We start from the raw sequence: 14592 nt of genomic DNA on the forward strand, positions 1-14592 counted from the left end.
AGTATGAAGACGCTGTTAGGGGGCGGCGGTTCCATATGCCAGAGGTGGCAGGTTCACACCCAGCCCCGGCCAAAAAAAAAAAAAAAAAAAGACGCTATTAGGAGTAGAAATGGGTGCCAGGAAGAATCCTTCCCATCCTTAAGCACCCCCGACTACCCCCAAACACACATTTCAAACAGTAACAATGGAGTCTTTTGTAATATTAACTTTTATTATTTTCTTTTCCGCAAATAACACTGGATTTAAATGACCAGTAATTGACCCTCCTTATGTCCACATGCTACAGATGAAGCATTGTGCAGCCTGATAAGCCTAAAACAGAGTTCTATAATCTACAGTCACCTGTTTTCTTGTTTCTGAGACAGAGTCTCACTTTGTCGCCCCAAGTAGAGTGTTGTGGCCTCATAGCTCACAGCACCTCAGACTCTTGGCCTCAAGTGATCCTCTTGCCTCAGCCTCCTAAGTAGCTGGGACTACAGGTGCCCACCACAACGCCTGGCTTACAGTCACCTGTTTTCTTGATAAAGTTTTACCAAAACATAGCCAAGTCTATTTAGTTTATGTATTGCCTATGAGTCTTAGGCTACAATGCAGAGGCAGAGGTGGAACCATGACTAGTCTGAGACTAAATTTGGCTCTTACAAAAACAAAAGTGTCAGACCTTGGTCAAGCCTATGCTTGAATTGTGACCCTAAGTAGGTCATTTAGGACTGCAAACTGAATTTTTAAAATGAAATAGATCCTAGGTATTAAGATAACTATGACACCTGTCTTAGTTATGTGTGTGTGTGCACGCATGTAAGTTGGGTCATAATGTAAAATGTACTTACTGTGGCTAGTGGTTAAATAGTATCTGGTTTACATAGTAAAATGAGTGTTGTATTTAAGCTTCAATCCAGCAATACCTCTTCCATCCCACAGCATATTTAGACACATGGATGGGTTATTCATTATAGCACTTTCTGTAATAGCAAAATACTATAAAAATAACCCAAGTGCCATTAATAGGAAACTGGTTGAATAAATTATGCTACATCCACAAAAGGAGTACTATTCAGCTGAGAAAAATGAAGACTACATACACTGCTACAAAATAAACACTAGGACATACAATTAAATGAAAAATGCAAAGTGCGGAAGAGTATAGGATGCTTCTAAATAGTGGGATAGGCATAAGTTAGACATTCCCTTTCCAATAGGAAGAAAATGGAAGAAGGGAGTTACTAGTCCAAAGTAATTCTGAAATTCAACTGGGCAAATTCCATTAGGTTTCAAGGCCTAAGAATAATCCTCTGTGACCGCTGGGATTGTTGCCTGGCTCTTGATTATATCGCTGGAGTCATTCTTTTTATTCCAGCTTATTTCCTACCTTTCATTTTTGTCTTCTCTTTTCATCCCAGCCGGCAGTGTTTCTGGTAATGTAACTTTCTGAAAAACATGGGTCTCCTATGTATGAGATTGACTCCATTAGAAAAGGCTCCTCTATAGATGTTTCCTGGATAATCCTACCTCTATTTCTAATTGAGAGATGGCCGAGAAGAGATTGTTGGAAGAGATTTCTGAGAGGCTCTGTAAATCATATTTAATCTCCTTAGCAACAGTAAAAGGTGTCTGGGCATATCCTCGGCTTTCTATAGCATTCCTTCCTCACAACGGAGGCTCCTAATTTCAAGTCATTAATGTTAATTCCTTTTTTTTGCTTAACGGCTCTCTCAATTTCTTTCTTACCATTTTACTAGAAGCAACAAGAAGAAAGCACACTGCACCTATTACACTTTAGCTCCTCAGCTAAAATCTAAGTTTATTGCTTACACGTTCTTTAGCTGGGTTGTCCTACAAATACTTGGTAAAGTTTTCTGCCACTCTGTAACAAGGAGAACCCTTTGTGTAGTTTCCAGTGTGTTCCTCATTCCGAGTCCTGACAAACAGCACCTTTAGTATTCCTATTTCTATTACGCTAACGGTCTATTCAAGGAATCTAAGCTTTTTTATGAAACCTCTAAAAATTGCTCCAGTCTTTATTACCTAATTCCAAAGCCACTTCCACATTTTTTAGGTATTGTTACAGCAGCACCCTAATTCCAGGTATTAATACTTGTCTTGGCTCCCCATGGCTGCTAATTAACAGTAACAAATTATTGGAAACTGTGGCTTAAAACATTAAAAACTTATTTCTCAGGTCTAGAGGTCAAATATGATGATTAGAGGGGAGTGGCAGAGAATATACTTTTTTTTTTTTTTTTTTTTTTAGATTTGACTTTGGAACCATAAAAAGATTTTATATAAGTAAACAAATTTAAACAAAAAAGAAATCTCTCCCAATAAAAAAAGGGGGAAACAAAGGAGCCTAACTTTGTACTGAGTTGGTGGTATAACCACAATGAAAGAAATTCCAAGTAACTTAAAACACACGAATTTATGTATTATTCCATACTCTAATTAGAGAACTAAAAAAAACTTCAACTTTCCAGCACCCATATTGTTGTGTTGGTGACACTATCTTTCTAAAGCTGCTTTAGCTACAGAAGGATAAAATAAATGAGTAATTGTTGTTGGGCTGAGAACTGAGACTTTCTTGACCAGGAACAGATGAGATATAGATGTACTACTGATAAACTCTGTAAAACCCTGCAGCCTGACTTTGTAGTAGAAACATTACTATGAACCTGTTTTTTGTTTTTTTTTTTTTTTTAAGTCCTAGCTTGATCTATGGCGGGGAGAATCTAGAAACAATGATTAATTTAGCAGCAATGAACAGCCCTAATGTCCAGATTAAAGTTTCTAATTATTTCCTATTAGAAACAGCTCTGTGGTAGATATATATAGATAAGCCTGGAATATTGTCTTACCAGAAAACAAAAATGCTGGCAAAGACTATTAGGGGCCAGGGGCAGTGGATCATGACTATAAACCTAGCACTTTGGAAGGCCAATATGGGAGAGCTGCCAATATGGTCAGGAGTTTGAGAAAAGCCTGAGCAAGAACAAGACCCTTTCTCTACAAAAAAAAAAAAAAAAACAGAAAAAATTAGGTGGGCGGGATGGTGGATGCCTGTTGTTCCAACTACTTGGGAGGCTGAGGCAGGAGGATTGCCTGAGCCCTGAGGTTTGAGGTGGCGGTGAGCTATGATCATACCACTGCACTCTACTGGGACAACAGAGTGAGACCCTGTCTCAAAAGGAAAAAAACACTGGCTACCTTTAGAGAATGCTAAGAGACTGTACAGGGATCCCTAAGACAACCTCCAGGTTGGACGAGTTGCTAAGAAGTCTCACAGGACTTGGCGTATAGTTGTATTCACACATATGGTTTGTCAGAATGAAAAAATATAAATCAAAATTAGCAAGAAAAAAGGTACTTGGGTAAAGTCTAATGCAGGGGTGTCCAACCTGTGGCTGCAAGCTGCGTGCTGACTTTATGAGGGTTTTTTGCTTACCTTTGGTGTCAGATATGATGAAAAGCCTGTGTGGACTTTTTTTGGCTTATAAGCTTTCATGAGTGTTAGTGTTTGTGTATTTAACGTGTGGTCCAAGGTAACTCTTACTCTTCTGTGTGGCAGAAGGAAAAAAAGGTTCAATATTCCTGGTCTAAAGGAAATCAGGTTTCCAATCCAGTCTGAAAAATTAGTTGAGTCTGTTTCAGAAGGAGTATTTTTGTGCAGTCTACTTCAAATAGTTGCTCATCTACGACACCAGGGTACCAGCCTCAAGAGTGTGGATTGCATTTGTGGGTGTTCTGCGTGGGACGTGCATAAGGCCACCCCTTGGTGTCTTACAGTCCTGTCAGGTGGATAGGCTCAGTAGCCTGTTTAAAGTCAAAGTGTTTGCAGCAGTTAAAAAAGGCCGCATTGGAAGTTTTTCTTTAGGAAGAGAGTAAAGGGAATATTGAAAAAGATTATCAGTGTTCGCCCTCCTTTGCAACTGCTCAGGTGCCAGAGTTTTTTTTGTTTTTTTTTTATAAAACCAGTGTGTCCCATTTAGTAACTGTAACTTCTTTTTCTTTTTTGAGACAGAGCCTCAAACTGTCACCCTGGGTAGAGTGCAGTGGCATCACAGCTCACCGCAACCTCAGACCCTGGGCTCAAGCGATTCTCCTGCCTCTGCCTCCCAAGTAGCTGGGACTACAGGCGCCAGCCACAACACCTTGCTATTTTTTGGTGGCAGCTGTCGTTGTTTGGCAGGACCGGGCTGGATTTGAACCCATCAGCTCAGGTCTATGTGGCTGGCGCCTTAGCCACTTGAGCCACAGGCGCCGAGCCTTTTTTGTTGTTGTTGTTCTTTATTTTGCAGTAATTAGCCGGGGCCAGGTTTGAACCTGCCACCTCCGGTATATGGGGCCGGCGCTCTACTCCTTGAGCCACAGGTGCCACCCACAATCCTAACTTCTTTACATCTTAATTATCCCTTTTCTCAACCAGAAAGGCTGAGAGGTATTAAAGAGGGACACAAGTTTTCATAGGAAATGTTTTTATATAACTTAACAAAGACATGTCATTTTAGGAACTGGTCAGGATTAAATCCTGAACTCACTGCTTTCATCCTGATCATTCGTCTAGTGAGTGGCCTATAAAAGATCATTCCAGGCTGGGCAATTGGCTCACACCTGTAATGCCAGCACTTTGGGAGGCTGAGGCAGTCAGACTGCTTGCGCCTAGGAGTTAGAGGCTGCAGTGAGCTATGATTATGCCACTGTACCCCAGCTTGAACGCTGTCCCTTAAGGAAAAAAAAATTCCATTTCTGGCGGACAGCTATATTTAGCAACGAATCTAGAAAGTCTTAAGTCAACTACAGTGAAGAGTAAGAACAGCGTCACAGTACTATGCTTTTCCCCCAACTTGTAGCTTCTGTCAGTAACCGCAAGTAAGGGATGCAATCAGTTCTGTACCAGAAATACAGAACTCAGCAGCAGCCTGCTTTCATATGCTCCAACCAGAGAAGCCTTTTCCTGTGGAACCCAGACAGTTCAGTCAACACCCATGTTTTTCTAGGTTAGAGCCCCCACAGAATAGTATCCTAACCCTGCAACGATTCCTAAGCAGAAATCTGGTTCCTTGAGCCTGTATCTACTTTCAGGTGGGGCTGAAACTGTGTGGCAGACGATGTCAGGTTTTAGCTTAAGAGCCAAGTCCAGACAATTAGGATCTGTGAATTCAGGATTCAAAAAGAAAAAAGCGAGGGGCTTTTCTATGGCAGCAGTCAAGCTGATATGCCAAAGGGCCAGACAGCCAGGTTTCCAATGCCAAGTGACAAGGCTTTCCTAATACCGTTCTAAGACCTACTCAAAAAATACGTACGTCAGGCTGGATAATCGCTAGCCTCTAATGGTCAGACAGTTGATTTTATAAAAGCTTATTAGCAATGAAAAACTGTTTAAAAAAAAAATTTTTTTTTTAAATTGTAGTTGTCATTGTTTAGCAGGCCCAGGCTGGGCTCAAACCCACCAGCCCTAGTGTATGTGGCTGGTGCCATAACCACTGAGCTATGGATACTGAGCCTGCTTTAAAAAATTTTTAAGGTGTATTTCCACCTGAAGATTGCCTCTTTTTCCCCAGAGGCTCCAATGGGCAAAATCATTAGTTATGAGATTTATTTTGCTTTCAACACTCAAAGGATTTAAATTTCCATCTACCCTATGACAGCAAAAAGCAAGGAAGTTGTGGGTCCCACGAACCCTTTAACTTTGCTGCATTGCCTGATTGAGATGATCCCTCTAGCATTTGCAAAATTGCAAGCATAAAACATTTTACATCAAATTCTATTTTATAACCATAGATGTGATAACTGCAAAATCTAAGGCCACTCCCCTCCCTCCACTTCCTGACTGCAGATGTTTTCATCAAAGCCTTTGCAGTAAATTTAGCAAAAGGCTTGTCGACATTACAGATGCCTGGGGAGATCCTAAATGGAATGGGGTTGAGGGTGCGTCAGCAGAAGTGAGGCTAAGGAAAGACTGGGGCATGCCCTTTGCCCCCCTTTTGCTCCAGCCCTGGGAATGTATTCAACCTCTTCCCTCCTACATGTGAGGAAAGAGCAATACAATCAAAGCTCATATTTAGGAATTCTGGGCCTTTTTTTGTTTTTTTTCCTTCCCACCTGTAGGAGAGAATAAAAACCAGATTATCTGGGCTGCACATCTTTTTTTTTACCTCCTTGCTTTAGCCAGCATGGCCAGAAGTAGCCAAGGATGCTCCAGTGAATCAGCTCTCCTGGAGTTGGCTTTGTCATTTTCCAGTTACTTAATTTTTACCTTTCTCAATAGACAAATCTCAGCTATTTTATATTTTGGATTGACTCTATAGCTGCCCAGGCACCTAAAGTTTGCCATATACCCATTCCCTTCATCCTTTCTCTTCTCAAGCAGTCATATTTTGGTAAGTCAAGGGGTGCTGATTTGGGGATTTGCTAGGACTTAGGAACTGGCATCTAATCATACTCATAGCTATGACTTATTATAACAAAAGAGAAAACATACTTGGGGTAAAGTATGAAGAAAGATGAAACCAGGCACAGATTCTAAGGACCCTCTCCTGGTAAAGTCACATAGGACATGCTTAATTCCTCAGCAGGGAGTTGTGACAACATGTAGAAAATAGTTACCAGGGAAGTTCATCACAAAATCAGTCTCGAAGGTTTTTGTTAGGGCTGGTCATGTAAGCATTCCTCTGCCAAAATTCCAGATTCCCAGAAGTTAAGCAAGTGGTAAGCACAAATAAATTAATGCAAACAGATTAGGCACAGGGAGCCACTCTTACCAGTTCTAGGAATGGTGAGGGCCCTCCTTTAGACCAGGTTCCCAGATGGCAGCTTAAGGCCAAATCTGCAGGCAGGCCTTTCTAAGGACAGTAGTCTTGGGCCTGCAGTGTTAACTCTTTTCTGCACAAGAACCAACGCATTTTTTGAAAACTAGTAAGAGAAAGAATCAAGGATCTATTCTGCCTTTTCTCTGGGCACTGTACGTTACAGTAACCAGCTGTGTGAACTTTGTTTATATCTGGATTCAAACTGACTGTTAAAAAATTGTAACAACTGGTGAAATTTGAACTTGTAGGTTTGGATACTATGAAGAAAGGAAATGTTCATTTCTTTTAGGAGTGATACTTTACGGTATAGTGGTTATGTTAAAAAGAACCCATCTTTCAGAGTTATGGAGTGAAACATAATATATAATTTAAATTAAATGATATCTGGGATTTGTTTCAAAATAACCTAGGGATGGAGAGGAATTCTAGAGTGGGTACTTACAGATAAAACAAGATTGCCATGAATTAATAATTTTTAAATCTAAGTGATAGGTGTATACGGGCTCATTATACTATTCTACTTCTATACATGTTTTGAATTTTCCACTGACAATCCACACAGTTTTCTTCTTCCTCTGGATGTGCTGAAATTATTGTAGCTATCTGAAAACTATACAGGGATAGCCTGAGGACAGAGCCAACAGTCTAAAGAGGGCAACCTGGAGAAATGAAAAGACCTTGGATACCTACTGACACTCACAGTTGAGACACTGGTCATACTGATTTGGAACCTGCTTTAGTTGAGACCTGTTTTGTAAAATAATGTTTCCTCCTTGTTTAAGCCAATCTGGATCAGATTACAATGGATCTAACCTGTAGAAGTAGGCAAACTTTGTTAAGGGCCAAACTGTAAATATTTTGGGCTCTGTAAGTCATAGGTCTTTGTTGCAACTACTCAACTCTACCATTACAGCCTGAAAGTTGTCAAGATAATAGGCAAACAAATGAGCGTGGCTGTGTTCCAATAAAACTTTATGAATACTGAAATTTGAACTTTACATAATTTATACATGTCACCATCTATTCCTCTTTTGACTTTTTTCAACCCTTAAACAAAAACCATCTTTAGCTTGCAGACTGTACAAAAACAGATGGCAGACTGTTGGTTCACAGGCCGTTGTAGTTCGCTAATCCCTGCTGCAGAGGAAGCATCTGAACTGATAAGCATTCTCATCATTTGACATAGTGTTAAGTTTTTGGAACAACGTTAACACATTGTTGACTGGCAATTTTACACACTAGCCATTTTACTGGTAACTCAAGACCAGTGCGCAATGTGTTAACAAAAGAATATGTATATCAACAATCAATTACAATTAGCAACTATTTTGTCTATCTACAACTGGTTATACGACATTAAAGATGTAAAAACTTTGGGGGAGGTGGCTCATGCCTGTAATCCTAGCACTCTGGGAGGCCACAGCAGGTGGGCTGCCTGAGCTCACAGGTTGGAGACCAGCCTGAGCCAGAGTGAGACCTCGTCTCTAAAAAAAATAGCTGGGCATTGTGGCAGGCACCTGTAGTCCCCGCTAGTTAGGAGGCTGAGGCAAGAGAATAGCTTAAGCCCAAGAGTTTGAGGTTGCTATGAGCTGTGACACCCTGGCATTCTACTGAGGAGGGCGACAAGGTGAGACTGTCTCCAAAAAAAAAAAAAAAGTAAAGGCACATTAGTTTTACTATCCTTCTTTAGAGTGCCTAATATTAATTTCGTTTGCCTCCTCTCTAATGGGGTTTACAAAGTAGCTTCTTACAACTCTTAATATCTGGAATTGTAGCTTCAGCACTGTCATTAGCAAGCTCGGTAATCTTGGCTAAGTTACTTAACTTCTGGGTCTCACAGTTTAATGTTAAATCCAGCACTCATACGGGGGAAGGCACAAAAAGTATAGGCTAAAAGGATGACTCCAGGAACATCTAGAATTGCTCTTTGGACCCCTAACTGTCATCCACACCATTTTAGGGTTAGACTAAGGCTGAGGTAGTGGTATAGATGCTCAATAAAGTTATTAATATTTTGGAAGACAGAATAAATCAGAACCAGACACAATAAGAAGCATAATAAGCACTGGACTAAGAAATCAGTCTAATGTGAGTTTTCCATAAAACTTTTTGATCATTTTCCCAATTAGGGCCTGTTCCATTGTCTGTAAAAGGAGGAGACAAGATTTACACACTAACAACTCTACCAATTTTAACATTTGAATGCACTCTCTACAAACGTAACGTTGAGGGTCAAGAAGGCTCAGAATCACCTTTCCTGAAACTCGAATAGGTCACCTCTATGGTATCCATGCACTCCTGGAGACTGCTGTGCTTCTCAAACTTTTATGTTTATATGAATCACCTGGGGATCATAGGAAAATGAAGTTTTGTTTTTTTTTTTTTAATGAAGGTGTTGATTCATCTGTGATAGGGCAGAGATGCATATCTCAAGTTTCTAGGAGATGCTGCTGCTGCTGCTGGTCTATGCAACACACTTACGAGTAGTGGCTAACAGACCACTGTAGTGCTGTGTTGCAGAAGGAAGCCACGAGGAAAGGGAAAAAGCTAGATAGCTAAACATTTCTGCAAAGGAGGTTACCGAAACAGCAGCTCTTTTTCTCCTTCATAACTTCCACAATGTCTGTGGTGCCCTGATGCCACCACTGCAGTCACCTGTTAAGGCGTCAGAAAGTTGGGAAGCTGTTTCAAGTGCTATTTAATTCTCTAGACCTTATGTTATAATCTTTTCTGATTTCTTCTATTTTCTTTTTATGGTTCTTTAATTTCCATCTAGTTTTGATCTGTTTGGAATTCAAGAATTGAGAAGAAAATAAGAGTCTGTGGTATGTTAGCAGACTAGAATTTTAAAATGGAAGAGATGAATCACTCAAGAGCCAGGAAAATATTCAAGTTGGCAACTAAAATTTAGCAAAAGGAAAATCTTAGTGGCTAAGCAGGACACTTCTGTAAACATGTATTTTTTAAAAGTGAAAGTTATAAGTTGTAAGATAAAAAAAAACAATTATTTGGGAGGAACGGCTGGGCAATGCGCGAGGAAGCAGGTCCCCATCTGCGCTGCGAGCCGCACCCCAAAGGGGGGCTTTCTGGAGTCCACAGGCACGAGAACTTAAAGAGCAAGAAGTAGTGAAAGGAAAATTAGGGCAAGGAAACAGATAAAAGAAACCACTCATGAGGAAGAAACAGCAGAAAACTCCAGGCAACATGAACAACCAGTACAGAACAACCCCGCCAAGGGACCATGAGGTACCTACTGCAGAGGATTCCACCTATATAGAAATGTTAGGAATGACAGAAAGGGAATTTAGAATACACATGTTGAAAACAATGAAAGAAATGATGGAAACAATGAAGGAAACTGCTAATAAAGTGGAAAATAACCAAAAGGAAATTCAAAAACAGAATCAAATAAGAGATGAACGATATGAAGAATATAAAAAGGATATAGCAGAGCTGAAGGAAATGAAACAGTCAATCAGGGAACTTAAAGATGCAATGGGAAGTATCAGCAACAGGTTAGACCATGCAGAAGAAAGAATTTCAGAGGTAGAAGACAAAGTTCTTGAGATAACTCAGATAGTAAAAGAGGCAGAAAAGAAGAGAGAGAAAGCAGAACGTTCACTGTCAGAATTATGGGACTTTATGAAGCGTTCCAACATACGAGTTATAGGAATTCCAGAAGGGGAAGAAGAATGCCCCAGAGGAATGGAAGCCATACTAGAGAATATTATAAAAGAAAATTTCCCAAACATCACCAAAGATTCTGACACACTGCTTTCAGAGGGCTATCGGACCCCAGGTCGCCTCAACTCTAACCGAGCTTCTCCAAGACACATTGTGATGAACCTGTCCAAAGTCAAGACAAAAGAAAAGATTCTGAAAGCTGCCAGGAGTAAGCGCCAGTTGACCTACAGGGGCAAATCCATCAGAGTGACCGCAGACTTCTCTAATGAAACTTTCCAAGCAAGAAGACAATGGTCATCTACCTTTAATCTACTTAAACAGAACAATTTTCAGCCCAGAATTCCGTACCCTGCTAAGCTAAGCTTCAAAATTGACGGAGAAATCAAGTCATTTACGGATATACAAACATTGAGGAAATTCACAACAACAAGACCAGCTCTACAGGAAATACTTCAACCTGTTCTGCACACTGACCACCACAATGGATTAGCATCAAAGTAAGAACTCAGAAATTAAAGGACAGAACCTAACCTCCACACTGATGCAAAAGATAAAACTAAGCAATGGACTCTCACAAAATAAGACGAATAGAATACTACCACACTTATCAATTATCTCAATAAATGTTAATGGCTTGAATTCCCCACTGAAGAGATATAGATTGGCTGACTGGATTAAAAAACACAAGCCGTCTATTTGCTGTCTGCAAGAAACACACCTGGCTTCAAAAGACAAATTAAAGCTCCGAGTCAAGGGTTGGAAGACAATTTTTCAGGCAAATGGAATTCAGAAGAAAAGAGGAGTTGCAATCTTATTTTCAGATACATGTGGATTTAAAGCAACTAAAGTCAAAAAAGACAAAGATGGTCACTTTATATTGGTCAAGGGAAAAATACAACAAGACATTTCAATTCTAAATATCTATGCACCCAATTTAAATGCTCCCAGATTCTTGAAACAGACCTTACTCAGTCTGAGCAATATGATACCTGATAATACCATAATCACAGGGGACCTTAACACTCCTCTTACAGAGCTGGACAGATCCTCTAAACAGAAGTTAAACAAAGATGTAAGAGATTTAAATGAGACCCTAGAACAACTGTGCTTGACAGACGCATATAGAACACTCCACCCCAAAGATAAAGAATATACATTCTTCTCATCACCCCATGGAACATTCTCCAAAATTGATCATATCCTGGGTCACAAAACAAATATCAACAGAATCAAAAGAATTGAAATTTTACCTTGTATCTTTTCAGACCATAAGGCACTAAAGGTGGAACTCAACTCTAACAAAAATGCTCGACCCACCCAAAGACATGGAAATTAAACAATCTTCTGTTGAATAACAGATGGGTGCAGGAAGAAATAAAACAGGAAATCATTAACTTCCTTGAGCATAACAACAATGAAGACACAAGCTACCAAAACCTGTGGGATACTGCAAAAGCAGTTTTGAGGAAAATTCATCGCTTTAGATGCCTACATTCGAAAAACAGAAAGAGAGCGCATCAACAATCTCACAAGAGATCTTATGGAATTGGAAAAAGAACAATCTAAGCCTAAACTCAGTAGAAGAAAAGAAATATCTAAAATCAAATCAGAGATCAATGAAATTGAAAACAAAAGAATCATTCAGAAAATTAATGAAACAAGGAGTTGGTTTTTTGAAAAAATAAATAAAATAGATAAACCATTGGCCAGACTAACGAGGAATAGAAGAGTAAAATCTCTAGTAACCTCAATCAGAAATGATAAAGGGGAAATAACAACTGATCCCACAGAGATACAAGAGATCATCTCTGAATACTACCAGAAACTCTATGCCCAGAAATTTGACAATGTGAAGGAGATGGATAAATATTTGGAATCACACCCTCTCCCTAGACTTAGCCAGGAAGAAACAGAGCTCCTGAACAGACCAATTTCAAGCACTGAGATCAAAGAAACAATAAAAAATCTTCCAACCAAAAATGCCCTGGTCCAGATGGCTTCACACTAGAATTTTATCAAACCTTCAAGGAAGAGCTTATTCCTGTACTGCAGAAATTATTCCAAAAAATTGAGGAAGAAGGAATCTTCCCCAACACATTCTATGAAGCAAACATCACCCTGATACCAAAACAAGGAAAAGACCCAAACAAAAAGAATTTCAGACCAATCTCACTCATGAATATAGATGCAAAAATCCTCAACAAAATCCTAGCCAATAGATTACAGCTTATCAAAAAAGTCGTTCATCATGATCAAGTAGGCTTCATCCCAGGGATGCAAGGCTGGTTTAACATACGCAAGTCCATAAACGTTATCCACCATATTAACAGAGGCAAAAATAAAGATCACATGATCCTCTCAACAGATGCAGAAAAAGCATTTGATAAAATCCAGCATCCTTTTCTAATTAGAACACTGAAGAGTACAGGCATAGGTGGCACATTTCTAAAACTGATTGAAGCTATCTATGACAAACCCACAGCCAATATTTTACTGAATGGAGTAAAACTGAAAGCTTTTCCTCTTAGAACTGGAACCAGACAAGGTTGTCCTCTGTCACCTTTACTATTCAATGTAGTGCTGGAAGTTCTAGCCAATACAATTAGGCAAGACAAAGAAATAAAGGGAATCCAAATGGGAGCAGAGGAGGTCAAACTCTCCCTCTTTGCTGACGACATGATCTTATACTTAGAGAACCCCAAAGACTCAACCACAAGACTCCTAGAAGTCATCAAAAAATACAGTAATGTCTCAGGATATAAAATCAATGTCCACAAGTCAGTAGCCTTTGTATACACCAATAACAGTCAAGATGAGAAGCTAATTAAGGACACAACTCCCTTCACCATAGTCTCAAAGAAAATGAAATACCTAGGACTATACCTACCGAAGGAGGTGAAGGACCTCTATAAAGAAAACTATGAAATCCTCAGAAAGGAAATAGCAGAGGATATTAACAAATGGAAGAACATACCATGCTCATGGCTTGGAAGAATCAACATTGTTAAAATGTCTATACTTCCCAAAGCAATCTACCTATTCAATGCCATTCCTATCAAAATACCAACTTTCAAGATTTGGAAAAAATGATTCTGCGTTTTGTATGGAACCGGAAAAAAACCCGTATAGCTAAGGCAGTTCTTAGTAACAAAAATAAAGCTGGGGGCATCAGCATACCAGATTTTAGTCTGTACTACAAAGCCATAGTGCTCAAGACAGCATGGTACTGGCACAAAAACAGAGACATAGACACTTGGAATCGAATTGAAAACCAAGAAATGAAACTAACATCTTACAACCACCTAATCTTCGATAAACCAAACAAGAACATACCTTGGGGGAAAGATTCCCTATTCAATAAATGGTGTTGGGAGAACTGGATGTCTACATGTAAAAGACTGAAACTGGACCCACACCTTTCCCCACTCACAAAAATTGATTCAAGATGGATAAAGGACTTAAATTTAAGGCATGAAACAATAAAAATCCTCCAAGAAAGCATAGGAAAAACACTGGAAGATATTGGCCTGGGGAAAGACTTCATGAAGAAGACTGCCATGGCAATTGCAACAACAACAAAAATAAACAAATGGGACTTCATTAAACTGAAAAGCTTCTGTACAGCTAAGGAGACAATAACCAAAGCAAAGAGACAACCTACACAATGGGAAAGGATATTTGCATATTTTCAATCAGACAAAAGCTTGATAACTAGGATCTATAGAGAACTCAAATTAATCTACATGAAAAAAGCCAACAATCCCATATATCAATGGGCAAGAGACATGAATAGAACTTTCTCTAAAGATCACAGACGAATGGCTAACAAACACATGAAAAAATGTTCATCATCTCTATATGTTAGAGAAATGCAAATCAAAACAACCCTGAGATATCATCTAACCCCAGTGAGAATGGCCCACATCTCAAAATCTCAAAACTGCAGATGCTGGCGTGGATCTGGAGAGAAGGGAACACTTTTACACTGCTGGTGGGACTGCAAACTAATACAACCTTTTTGGAAGGAAGTGTGGAGAAACCTCAAAGCACTCAACCTAGACCTCCCATTTGATCCTGCAATCCCAATTACTGGGCATCTACCCAGAAG

The 14592-nt window shown here is 39.6% G+C and overlaps 1 protein-coding gene across 1 annotated transcript in view; it reads right to left on the reverse strand.

The window, feature by feature from the left end:
* The window catches only part of DESI2 (desumoylating isopeptidase 2), a 43130-nt gene that overhangs the window by 4220 nt on the left and 24318 nt on the right, over positions 1–14592 (reverse strand). The gene's annotated exons all lie outside the window — the stretch shown is intronic.

The sequence above is a fragment of the Nycticebus coucang genome, chromosome 10, assembly GCF_027406575.1.
Source record: "Nycticebus coucang isolate mNycCou1 chromosome 10, mNycCou1.pri, whole genome shotgun sequence".
Classification (NCBI taxonomy): domain Eukaryota; kingdom Metazoa; phylum Chordata; class Mammalia; order Primates; family Lorisidae; genus Nycticebus; species Nycticebus coucang.